General features: G+C 43.5%; 1 long non-coding RNA gene across 1 annotated transcript; it reads left to right on the top strand.

The window, feature by feature from the left end:
• The first annotated feature begins 3135 nt into the window (after window positions 1-3135).
• LOC144148951 (uncharacterized) lies at window positions 3136-10470 on the top strand. Its single transcript, XR_013318119.1, has 4 exons — window positions 3136-3639; window positions 5408-5526; window positions 6471-6582; window positions 10053-10470. It is a non-coding gene; the product is annotated as an uncharacterized LOC144148951 (long non-coding RNA).
• Window positions 10471-11587: the final 1117 nt, after the last annotated feature.

Genomic DNA, 11587 nt, shown 5'->3' with positions numbered 1-11587 from the left:
CTTTTTGTGAGAAAGAAATTATATTCCCTCACAAAAATGGATTACGAATTTCTGTAGAGTTTTCATGGAGATCTTATGGAGTCACAAGAAATACTACAGAAACTCATCAGGAACTCTGAGCTTATGGAGTTGCCCCCATAAAAAGTCTACAAACTTTTTATAGCTACTTCTCCACAGAAATTCATTAAGAGCTAACTCTTCAACACCTCTATAAATATTCTGTAGAATTTCTACAGTCACTTTTCCATAGAATCTCTATGAACTTAAACAACTGAAGGCTTCTATAAAGACTGTAGAATTTTTGTTGTGACTTCCCCATAAAAGTTCATTAAGAGCGAACTCTTCAACATCTCTATGAATTATCTGTAGAATTTCTGCCGTCACTTCTCCATAGAAACTCTGTGAACTTAAACAACTCAAGGCATCTATGAAGACTCTGTAGAATTTTTGTTGTGACTTCCCCATAAAAGTTCATTAAGAGCAAACTCTTCAACAACTCTATGAATATTCTGTAGAATTTCTACCGTCACTTCTCCATAGAAGCTCTGTGAACTTAAACAACTCAAGGCCTCTATGAATACTCTGTAGAATTTTTGTTGTGACTTCACCATAAAAGTTCATTAAGCTTCCACTCATCAAAGCCTCCAAAAAGACTATAGAATTTCTACAGTTAGTTCTCCATAGAAACTCTGTGAACTTTAACTCAATTATAAGCCAGCTCCCCAGCACTTTTATTGTTTGCCATCATAACTCGTGTGTACCAGCGGCCGTCCTTCCATCCAAGCAATACGATACACGCGCGCACACACACGTACACGCGATTCACGCGTCGCGCGAGCGTCAGCGTTGATCGGCGTCGCCGCACCATCACGCAGGAGAGCTGCAAGAAGCCGCAACCACATGCAAACGCATGGAACAGGCGAAGTCATGCGTCAACCACTGCATCGACGAACGTTGCTGAGCACGTTTCAATGAACTCGATCTGCAGGACTTTTAAATTATTTTTGATCGTTTATGAGCAGTTATATCAATTGTTTAAATGCAGTAATTAGCATTCTCGATTTGCCATACAAAATGCACTTTCTTTGCTCTACAAGAATGCTTGCGGGCCATTTTTGAAACGTTGCAAAATGTATTTCAAGTTATCACAGTCAAATCTGAACAAAACAACACAGCCTCATGAACAAAGACGCACTTCGAACAAATTCCTTACAACTTGATGTCCTACCTAGAAGTAATGTACAGACTGCTTGATGACGTTAAAGCGTGAGCAAAACAAATTTTCAGCGCTGCCTTGCTACTGAGGTTAGTCAGACTTAAAAGGAAAGGTGTTCTGGTACCCTTTGTTTACGCCAGTACAAAATAGGTGATCTAGCTATCACCAAAAAATAACCGGCACTTTGTGTGAAGATTCGAACCTTTGACCTTCAAAACAGTAGCCCAGTAAATACCGAACCTCACGGAAGGAGGTAGGGACTTAGTGCAGAACTTCGTATTCAAGCGACATTGCCAACAAGCCTTGTAAGTTTCTTTTTCTTTTTTTTTTGGGGGGGGGGGTCATTGTCGTCAAATATGAACAAAATATGATAGGATGATGAACGAAGACGCAATTAGCACAACTTTACTTGCTACTTGATTTAACCTGAGTGTATGTACCGACTGCAGCTTCATGAATTCAAAGTGTGAGCAAAGCAAATTTCGGGGCTGCCTTGATAGTGAGGTTACCATCGAACGTCACTTGTAGGTTAAATTGCAAAGTACTCTGCCTTTTTTTTTTGTCTATGATACCCTCATTGCAAAAAAAAAAAAAAAATAAGGGGTTTTCTACGATTCGAACCATGGACTTTCAAAACATAACGCAATTGCCGAAGCTCCTAACCACTCGACCACACTTTTTTTTTTTTCTTTATTACCAGTCATCAACACACACTTACAACACAAAAATAACCACACTGCATTTGGTACAACAAACACCGACATTAACATACCAGCCGTGCTTCCGGCTAGGCTTTGTTATTTAATCATCACTTTAGAGAAATTAACGGCTCTAAACAATCCAACCAATCTGGTACTGGCTGCTGTACTCTCAGCCCCTCAACGAACTGCGTGACACTCTCCCGCAGAAACTGCCGGGCCGGTCGGGCATCCACGTCACCATGGAGCCACGCCATGCGCGCCCTCCATATGCTGTGAAGGCCCAGGAGCATTATTAAATCGTAGGGGACTCCTTCGTTATTCTGTGTGGGTAAATACCGTATACCATGCGGGGTAAGTGGGAAGTCTTTGTGTAAAGTTCGCTGCATAACATCCCAAAAGTGAACCGCCATCCAGCAGTGTATAAAAACGTGGTCTATGTTATCCGGTTGTTTACAAATTGTACAGTCAGTACCCCACGGTGTATCTAACCCCTTTTCTTTTAACCATGTTTGCACAGTAAGTGTCCCCGAATGAAGTTTGAAAAAAAAATGACTTCACCCCCGGTTTTACAGCCATACGCTTAACTCTTTTCAGTACATCCTGCCCTGGGCCTTCTTTGTACAGTTCTCTATATCGTGGTATCGGGAACAGACTGTCGCAAACCACTCGACCACACCGGACGGTGCGCGCGTGCGCAAGAATTTGGTACACTAACAGAGGCTGCCAACGAATATTGTCGGGTGATTCGTTTTGGTTGTATTTGACAAATTTCAGCAGTGATAACGCTTGTTTTTTCCACATCGATCTTGGAGGCGAAGCCAATTATGCTAATAATGCAAGTGATGTAACCAAAGCTCCCTTATTTGAGCCAAGAAAAGCAATCGCGCTTCATCGTTCCCCCTATGCAAGCTACGGTAGCCGCGAATGAAATTGAAGGCGCCGCTAGATTTCTGGCTTTGATAAACTTTGTTCGTTACGCACCGATCTTGCAGACAAGCCCATAATGCTAACAATACAAGCGATGTAGCCAAAGTTCCCGTATTTAACTCGCAAAAAGCTATCCGAAATCCCCGGTCTCCCCGATGGAAGCCAAGCTAGCCACGAAGGAATGCGCACTTTCGAACAGAAATAGCTTGTAATTTGCCTCAAGGCACCCGATTACCGTAGGTTAAAAAGAAATTGATTGTTTTCTGAGAAAGTAATGACTCCAAGCCAGGAGATAGACATGGAATCCGGACGATGTCGTCTGCTTTCGGGTGTTCCTGGCGCTCCCGCGTCAGCTCACGTCGCCGTGCATTTGCCGACACCGTCAACGCGGGGCGATGTCGACGCGCGAAAGTGCGGAAAATGCGCTGCTAGTGGTAGCGGCTAAAGTCCCTCGATCGGCGTTTTTAGTAGCGGCCTCAGAACAAACCGTAAAATTACGGCGCCCGCAACCCCACGCCAGCTGTATTTCCACCGTAGACCCTGAAATTGCCTTAAATGCCGTAATCTACATTGTCGGTACAATTACTGTTTCCTTTAAAAAAACCCCACGCTCAAGCTTTTCTTGTATATAATTGGCAACTAATATCTGTATTTACCAATAACTTGGGCATCTATTTCGCCACGCGTTTTTTTCAAGGTGGGTGTCATTTCAGGAACTAGTTTTTCCCTCGGACGAACATGAGACAGGAAAGTGCTGCGCGGCGAGCCCGACCGTCCTATCTGCACTCCGTATCGGTGGGGGTAGAGATGGGCAAAACGGCTCACTTCAGTGAGCGGCTCAGAACGGCTCAGTTCACTGAAGTGAACCGGTTCATTTGAATGGTTCAGCGGTTCATTTAGGTTTGTAACCTGTGTTAAGCATCCATAATCTAAATTAGTACTCAATTGTTATTTAGTCATTTATTTTGTAACAACATCCGCTGTATTTGTGCTGAAAAGAATTGGCCTCACCATCATTACAAAGGTTTTTATGTGTCAGTGGTATTTCAGAATCACTCTCGGTCGATATATATAGAAGAAAATGCAACTTTTTGTCAACTTTATAACCTCACAAATATGATCTCTACTAGTGAGCTGTGACGCCAGAAAAAATGATTCTGGACATAATACAAGAAACTAATTTTAATATTGTGGTGGTGAACAACACTTTGTTCAGTTTATTCGAAGCGAGGTCGACGGGTCCGCTTTCTGGCAGCGATAATAGATGACGCGAAAGTTGCACACAAGACCCAGCTGGGTCGGCCGATACGCCTCTAATAACTCTACCGGAACGTGCCGACACGACTCCTTCAGAGCCATGCTCAGCACAATTCTCTAATCGAGCGAGCAGCCGCTGCACGTCGGTTCTTAGAAGAGCCGCTCTGCCAAAGAACCGCCGGGAGCCGATAATCGCCGCGGAACTGAGCGGTTAAGAAGATGCGGCTCGTTCCTGACTCGGACAACAGCTACACGCACAAATGTAACTGTAGTTATTCTAGTGAATTATATGGTCACAGGAGTTTATTTTCCTCTTACTTTGAAAATACAGACGCAGTTCGTTCACTGCTGCCATTGCGGCCTCCCGATCTGTCACTCACCGCCGCCGTCATCGCGGTTCCCAAATGGCGCCTCAGAAGACCCGCTTCGCGAAGAGCGGCTCTCGAAAAGAGCGGGAGCCGTTCTTCGGTTCTTCGGTTCAGTAACTGAGCGGAAAGAGCCGGAAGAGCCGATGAACGGGTCAAAACTGCATCCGGTTCTCCTGGCTCGAATTGTCTGCTCCCACGACAGGAGGCGCGCTGGAGGAGTTTGAAAAATTAGCCCCAGCCAGCCCGGCAGTACAGTTGCTTTCCCGCGCCGATAACAGATGGCGCAGAGCGACGGCTCATTTGACCCGGGTCTTCGGTTCTTTCGCTCAGTAACTGAGCGGATCCGCTCACCGGAAGAGCCGATGAACGGGTCAAAACTGCATCCGGTTCTCCTGGCTTGAATTGTCTGCTCCCACGACAGGGGGCGCGCTGGAGGAATTTGAAAAATTAGCCCCAGCCGGCCCGGCAGTACAGTTGCTTTCCCGCGCCGATAACAGATGGCGCAGAGCGACGGCTCATTTGACCCGGGTCTTCGGTTCTTTCGCTCAGTAACTGAGCGGATCCACTCACCGGAAGAGCCGATGAACGGGTCAAAACTGCATCCGGTTCTCCTGGCTCGAATTGTCTGCTCCCACGACAGGGGGCGCTGGAGAAATTTGGAAAATTAGCCCCAGCTGGCCCGGCAGTGGAGTTGCTTTCTCGCGCCGGCAATAGCTGGCGCGAGAGAGCGTTGACCCGGCTTTTAGGCTCCGTTGGCTCTTTCTCCATGGTTTGCAGTGCTGTGGCTCGCCCCGTTCGACACTGATCACTGAGGGGGCGAGAAGGGTCTCCCTCTCTCCAAAAGAACCGCCGCTCACTTTTACTGAGCCACGGCTCACTCGTTCTTCAAAAAGAGCGGCTCAAAAGAACCGGATCACTCCTGAGCGACGCATCTCTAGGTGGGGGTGCTACTGGCCGTTGGCGGCACGGTTGTGCACGCCTTCAACTTTCGTTGTTTCGGTGATTTGACTACCATGGATTTATCTACCGGACGAAGAAATACTGCGAAGCAGTGAAGGTAAGTGAGTACTAGTGAACTTTGTTTTCTTGTCATATGTATTTATCGTAGCAGAGTCGGCAGAGTTGCTCGCGAACTGCGGTCCGCGTAAGCGGTTAGTCCTAACGATTTCACTGACTCGCTTTGTGCGTTGCGCAGATCTGTCGGTAGACCTTTGTACCTGGCCGTTGCGTGTGTAAACATAATCAATTCTCACGCGATTTCTAGCACTGTGTTTGGTGAAGTGTGTGTGTGTCCTGTTCTGTTTTGCTAGCCGAATGTTTTGATATGAAATGAAATAAGGGAAGCTGGAGAGTGCGAATATGAGAATATGAGTGCGGGTACGATATAAGTGTGTATGCATTAAACGCAAATCGTGTACTTTTAGCATGATCTGCACTCTTGGTTTTTGTTTCGTTTTGCAGATGCCGTTTTTTTTCCCGTCATAATAGTTTTCAGTTAAAAAACGTGCACAATAAATTGAATTATTGCCGTGCGTGTAGCATTAGAATAAAATAATAAACCGAATGATTTCCGAGCGTACAGCATTAGATTAGAATGCCATCTGGATGTTTTTTTCGCGTTTCGATTGAATAATTAATCTTTTTGAACGCTCAGTTTGGTCGTGACATGTTGGAATGAACAAAGTGTATGGAACCCGAATTTATTTGTAGCGTCAGAACTACACGCATGTCGTAACTGGTACAGTAGTATGAGTAGCGCTGGTTGCGCTTCGTACTGTTACTGTAGCATCGCAAACGTAAATTAACCATTCAGAACCAAGTAAAAATATTCAAGAATGGCTGTTAAATTTGGGTCACTTACGGAATTTCCAGCTTAATGAATTTTAGTGTGCAACACACCTTGGTGATCAGAGTAACGCAGCATTTGGGATTTCGCAGGTTTAAGGCAGAGTATGATTCTGGTGTCTGGCCTGTCGTTTGCTAATAACTTACATGTTGCAGGCTGCTGACTGGTGCAACTTGCATTCAAAATGACTTCTTGGTGCGGCCTATTTCAAGGACCGAGGCTGTTTCCTCATCGGGCGCCGCCGACTGTTTGGCAGTCTATGCAAAAGTGGGTGAACACGTTTCTTTTAAGGTTTTTACAGACCTCGTCTTCCTGTTACATGCACAACGGAATTTCAGTGATCTGAAGTCGTCATTTTTTCACTAGGGACTCTTTAAAGGTGTTTAAGCAATCTTACACCAGTGCGGTTTTTGGTGATTATTTGTGCAGATTAGATTTTTTCCGACACAACGTAGCACTGCGAATGCTTGATGTAGATTTACAATCTAAACAACACAAGGTACGAGCTGGCTCTCATTTGTTTATTGCACACTAAATGTATGTATATACTGAACTTTTGTGGAGACGCAGATGTGCTGCTGTATCTCGAATGATGCCAACCATTTCAAGAGGTTCTTTCGGCCACGGCAGCCAATTTTGGAATCAAAGAAAAAAAAACGAAAGTGCCGGCACTTCACTACTGCACCCCTCAAGACCAGATATAGCTTCAGCGCGTAGAACCCCCAAGTTGGATTTATAAAGGCAGATCATCCCTCTCGTCAACCGAAGCAGTGCGCGTAATGATAAAAAAAAACTTAAATATGCATGAAAAAACTTCAGACCGATTCAACCTAACAGTAGTGCCCTGCTGAGCATCCCTTCATAAAAGCTTTTATGACCTTGTGGGCTGGTTGGTATCTGCTTTGCCCTAAAATCCTAGCCCCACTGAATTGCTGGTCACGATTGCACGCCCCACAATGGGGAGGAAATGGTGGACAAGTGGTCCAAATCGCAATTTTACCTGTCGCAAGTGGTCAGTGCCCATTTCCTTGGCTAAATCATTAATGCATTGTGTGACGCAAATAGAGAAAAATAAATCTTGGTTCAACACCTTACACACAATTTTTTCTTTTGGATGCACATAGGGATGTCGGGAAGTTCGGCCTGTTCGAAACGCCTGGCATTATTGAAGCATTTGGGCACCAGCGCGATATTTCGGTGCATATATACATTCTTTGTGTTGATGAACAGCTGAGAAATAGCACTTGTTCTTGTCTTGTGTTTTTGCAATTGTGAGCTTAGGTCCAATTTTCATGCTGTTTTTTTGCATGTTTTACAAGCGGCAATTTGCCTGGTAACATATTCTTTTGCTAGAAAACTTTTTCAAGCATCAAGCAAGTTATGGCTTTTTGCAAAATTTACTTGAAGGATTTATTGCTCTGTTTATTAGGGTTGACGGGATTTGACTACTGTATTTAATGTAAATTGTGAACACTTTCTACTCAATATTTAGTGCCAGTGTACGTTTGGCTGCCCCAATAAAAGCATGAACAGTAAAGAAAAGGAAATATTTCACATACATATTTGTGCCTGATGACTATTCTGTGGGCGTGCGAAGTTTGGTTGGTTATAATTGTCAGGTGACGACTTATCCGTAGCTGTGCACGTTGATAGGGACATTTGAAACTTAAAAATTACTCAAAAAATTTCTGTTGTCTTTTTTGCTGCTATTAAAGCTATAAATATGACAGCATGCATTATCCGTACCTGTGGCTGTTCAAACTTCCTTCACAGATCTCTTCATACACAGTAAGCTTTTAGTATAGCTCCAGCTTTGAAATATTTGGTTCAATGCTTACTTCAAAATTTTTGGACAGAAATCCTTGTTAGGGACTTTCACGTAGTGTGTAGCAATTGTAGTTTATTCGTCTTCATTGCGTTTCTTGCAATTGTGCATGTCTATATCCTCAGCACAAAACCGACAGGACAGAGGGAAAAGAAAACATGGGACACGCTCTGAATGTCAACTAAAATAAACTTATTGGAGTTGCACAAAAATGTATACTCAGCATGCATACAAAAAATGAGAGAAACTTAACCCAATAATGCCCGAGGCTTTCATTGGGTTAAATTTTGTTTTTGTGCATCTATTGGCGGCATATTTTTGTTTAACTTCAGAGCCTGTCCTGTGTTTTCTTGTCCCTTTGTTCTGTATGTTTTGCACTGTGGAGCTGATTATTTACCAACATTACTACAGTTGTACATTTTGGTTTGTTGGCGCTGCTCATGACAAAATAGTTCACCCCATTGCTTATTTTTGCTCTGCTTTGGCTCACGTCTCCCCACACGGACAGCATCCTTTGTTTTATTTTTGTTCTATTTGGCACCCTTTATGGCAGCACAAGGCAGGTCGTTTTCTGTGCCGCTTAGTCTCCTCCTTTCAACAGTTTTTTAACCTGCATTAATTTTTTCGTTGAAACGAACCGAATATATTTAAGGAAGCTCTGTAACTTTTATTTGTGAATTTGTGTTTTTCCTTATGTCTGCCCAAGGCCCCCTTGCCAGCATACTAAGCAGTGTTGACATGAACCACGCTACCAATGGTAGTAGGTTGGAAGAGTTTTGCTTATATGTATTTCGTCTTCAGGCTGGCTATTATGGAATGTCCATCATGTCATTAGTGGTTTTTCGCATGGGAAAAAGCTACCGTGGTAAAAAACCATGAATGAAAATTTGCTCGAAGCCGTACAACACTACGTGTTGCTAGCTATAGAATACTATGCGTTCAAAATAGCTGACATCTGAGCATAAATTGTCCATAAATTACGGCAACTTGTTTCCTGCACATCGTTCAGAACAGTGGTTTTTAATGTGGATAGTATTTGGGATATTTCTCTATCAAAGCGGGGGATCCACATGTTCGCCCGCTTAGCGGGGGATCAAACTTTCCTTCGCACGTCTCAGCAATGAATGAATTCGAAAGCTAAAATAACGTCAAGGCATTGCAAAATAGCTGATGATAATTGATAGAGAGCAGACATCGAAGCTGCATAATAGCTGCTTACAACAAAATAATAAGCAGTACTTTTTACACTTAGTGAGCTTTCCTTGTACAGCAGTGGTCCTGTGGACATCTATATTGGCTAAAACAAATTGTTGGGCTTCTCATGTGTGCCAGCTACTTACAACTGCACAAGACATAACAACGGACATATACAGAGAATGAGAATGACAACCGCATAGGTGTCCTGTGTATACAGGCGCACAAGCTATTTAGGTGTCCAAACATTATTCGTAAGTGAACCCAAGTCATTGGTGCTTTTATTGGATAGCTTTTTTTGGCAGGTAACCTGTCATTCTGGGGATTCAGATAAAACTTTATTAGCCTTCAGTCATTTTTGCTGGTGCCGAACGTCTGGTGACATGAGGTGGCTTTTTATACTGAGAGATCATGTATATGTGAGCAAAATCTTTTGAATTACTACCACTGCTGGTACGGTTCATGTAAAAATAATTTAGCACACATGCAACCTTAAAAAATTCAAGCTATGACACAAGTATTCAAATGAGAATTAGTGTATTCTTGCTAAGAATTTATCATCAAATTAGCATTTAAGGAAATTAAAAATGGGCTAAATATCAGCATCGAAGAGAGTCAAACTAAAAACAGAACTTCAGCAAAAAAAGGATATTTAAAAAAGAATGTTACTTTTGATATGTTGTATTCTGATATCAGCTTGCTTTTTCTTTCTTTCCAGCCTGCACATGTGCCAAGTTTGCCGTGCCACAGCAGCTAATCAAGGCGACCCTCCTGTTCGTAGTGTTACGGAAAATCAAGGCTGTCGGTCAGTCAGCTGCATAGTTCTGTCTCAGAATTAAATCGATCGTGAGTCGCTGAGTTTTGTCTCTGCTTGTATATTTCAGCAGCTTTGACTGGCTGGCCTTTCAGCTAGCTGTCGCTGTCTGACTAAATTTATGTGTGACTATCAATGCTACCGATTTACATCTTGTGACTGCCAAAAATGCCCCTATTTTGCCCAATAACACTTACTTGCAGCAAAGCGTAAAATGTGTAATTATGTATCAATTTGTCGACCTAAAATATTCATGTAGTTCAGGAAACCCATTACAAAAATGGCAAGAACACGTCAGGAAGTACGCAGAAATAAATGAAGAAGCTCCGTAAGAATACGTCATGAAGTACATAAGATGTCATCATAAAAGCCATAGAAGTGCTTCAAGAAGTACACATAAATCTACTTAAAAAGGCTGCAAAAATACATCAGAAGTTCTACAGAAAATCACTCGTCAAACTCTCTACAGAAACTCCATGAGAAGTGCATCAAGAAGTACGCATGAATGTACATAAAAAGGCTGCAAAAATACATCAGAAGTTCTACAGAAAATCACTCGTCAAACTCTCTACAGAAACTCCGTGGCCAAATACTTGTTGAAACACGTCAAGAGCTCGTCAAAAAAATTCTTCACAAACTCTACAAAATCTCTAAACAAGAGGAAGACAAAACTCTACAGAAATACATCAAAAACACCACAGGATTTTTTATGAGGGTTGAATGCTCCTCAGTTTTGTAGAGTAGCAAAACGCTGTGCAAAGGCATTCGCGCCGGTTTTATATACAACAAAACTGGTCAAGCAACTGTTAAAAAATAGTTAATTTAGTCAGGGCATGAAAGCGCTCAGGAAGATTGCCCTAAATGAAATTGGCTGAAAGCGACACTTTCATCTTTGTGAAATTCAACCGCCTCCCCCCCTTCCCGCCTATTCCCCGATGTATTGCAAGTAAGCCGCCCCACAGAATATATCAGGACATCGACAATTCATCTCTTCCAGCTCAACCAAGAACTGGATATTTTCAGTATTCGACAGTAAAAGAGGCACAGCAATTAACAAAAATGACGATTCGTGAGCACTGTTTAATAAATGAATCTTTGTGTGAACTGACGCTGATAATTAAGCAAGGCTACGCTGAAGGCTGGATGGCTGGTGGTTGCGGGCGGGCTAACTTTGATGGGGCTCCATTGGACCCAAAATGCTGGATTTGTGCTGCTGCACAGCGCGACTTAGTCGTATGCTTGCGCGACATGCAGTGACCGGCCTCAGTACAGTTAACGTTCTGGGGCTGAACTCAAATGTCCGAAGCACGGCCGTATTTCCGCAGGCTTTAGTCCGGCTGGAGTCCGGCGACCGCACCTCGGCGGTTTTCGGTGGCCGTACTTCGGCCGCACACGGGTGGCTTTCGAATGGCGGGAGCTCTAGGGCTGGAATCCGGCCG

Source organism: Haemaphysalis longicornis, unplaced genomic scaffold (assembly GCF_048455015.1).
Source record: "Haemaphysalis longicornis isolate Haplotype H1 unplaced genomic scaffold, Haemaphysalis longicornis Haplotype H1 scaffold_8, whole genome shotgun sequence".
Lineage (NCBI taxonomy): Eukaryota > Metazoa > Arthropoda > Arachnida > Ixodida > Ixodidae > Haemaphysalis > Haemaphysalis longicornis.
Note: the sequence above shows the minus strand (reverse complement) of the source record. Positions and strands in the feature narration are given on the sequence as shown.